Raw genomic sequence first — 1,921 nt, forward strand, 5'->3', positions numbered from 1 at the left:
ACAGCATATGAGGGACATCTCACTACTGGGGAGGAAAGAAGGGTTTGTGTGCAATGATACCGTTTCCATTGTTCCAAATACACATACATACATGAACTGTGCACGGACAGTGCCTGTAGCTCACTGACCCAGTTAGAGGAGACGATAGCTAACAGAAAAGCTGTCCAGAGAGATTCTTCAGCTCTATGGAATGTATGGGCTCAAACGGGGTTTTAGTGAGAGCCTCCAGTAGCGTGTCTAGACTTCATTTGGTAAGGATGTCCTTTATAGAAGGACGTAACCGCAGAGCACTTTAGAAAATGGGGCGACAGTATAGGAGTGCCCGGGAATACTGAGTCAACGGGAACATGGTGTGCAGATATGGCTGCTTGGTATCCTTTCAATGTAAAGGGAGATTTACCTGCCTCTAGCAGATCTTGCAGAAACTGTAAAATAACTGCTGAAGGGCAATAAAACGGGATCATGGCCTCTGGCCATGCACCAGTTTTGAAAATATTTCAATTTGTAGGTGTACAACGCTTTTGTGGAAGAAGCTCTGGCATTCTGCAGTGTACTGACTACCACATCCCTAAGACGGACCAAAACCACAGCTGGAGTTTGCCCCGGTTCTGGGTGCCAGAGAGTGCCTTTTGGTGGCTGAGGAGATCCATGTGCAGCAGGATCTCCCAGGGCTGGCCTCGCAGCAGCTGGCAGAGGTTCTGTCATCTTGTCTCTCCTGACCTTCGAGGAAGACAGGGAGCAGCGGTATAGACGGGAAAGTGTACAAAAGTGCTTTGGGCCATTCGTGCACTAGGGCGTCGATGTCTAGTGGACCTCAGCAGCTGTGGAGGGAGAACCACATGTGGCAATGGGGCAATGGGGCATCTTTGTCTTGGCAAAGAGATCGACCTGGACTTTCCTGAAGTTTTCCCAAATGCGCTGCACCACCTGAGGGTGCAGTTGTCATTCTGACAAGCGAGGACCCTCCCTGGGGAGAAGGCCCACTGCCCAGTTCACCGCTCGCAGGAGGTGTACAGCCCGGAGGGACATGAAAGTGTTTCTGTGCCCAGATCAGCAGCCGAAAGGCTATGACGTGTAACTCCAGGGACTGAAGCCCTCCCTGGTGTTTCATGTACGCAACTGACACCTTGTCCATGCAGACAAGAACATGTTGGTTGCGGAAAGAAGTGAACTGCTTTCAGCTCTAGCATGTTTATGTGTAAGGATGTCCAGCGACCTGACCAGGATCCGTTGACTCCTCTGCCTACCCAGACCGCCCCCCAACCGAAGTTGGATGTGTCTGTCATCATCACCTGACGATTGTAAATCACTCCCATCCTTAAGCCTTAACCAGCGTAGCGCTTCCCAACATAGATGAGACTCTGTCAGCTACTGTCGCGGTGTAGCCGAAAGGCACTGAGCTATGCTTGAAGCGGGTGCATGTGAAGTAACACCAGTTGGATGGCTCACGAAGCTGGGGCTATCAGACTCTGTAATTTTTGGCACAACACCAATTGTTTTGTGGACCCTTGTGAAACAGGGCCAGACAGTTGCGAATGGCAGCTGCTCTCTCATCCGACAGGTAGGCTTGCATTATGAGGGAATCCAGCCTGAGACCCAAGTAGACTGTACACTGCACTGGTATTAATTGGCTTTTCGATTCGTTGAGGGCGAGACCCAGCCTCGACAGATGCTCCATCACACGAGCTGTGTGGGCCACTGTTCCTTCCTGGGACTGGGAACAAATCAACCAGTCGTCCAGGTAGTTCATCACCCTGATCCCCTGCAGCCACAAGGGAGCTAGGATGGCATTCATGCACTTTGGAAATGTGCGGGGGGCTAAGGAAAGGCCGAATGACGGCACAGGAAACTCGAAGACGCTCCCCTGAAAGGCAAAGCAAAGATATTTCTGGTGCGCTGGATGGATAGAAACGTAAAAATA

This window comes from Polyodon spathula, chromosome 4, assembly GCF_017654505.1.
Source record: "Polyodon spathula isolate WHYD16114869_AA chromosome 4, ASM1765450v1, whole genome shotgun sequence".
In the NCBI taxonomy this organism is placed as follows: Eukaryota; Metazoa; Chordata; class Actinopteri; order Acipenseriformes; family Polyodontidae; genus Polyodon; species Polyodon spathula.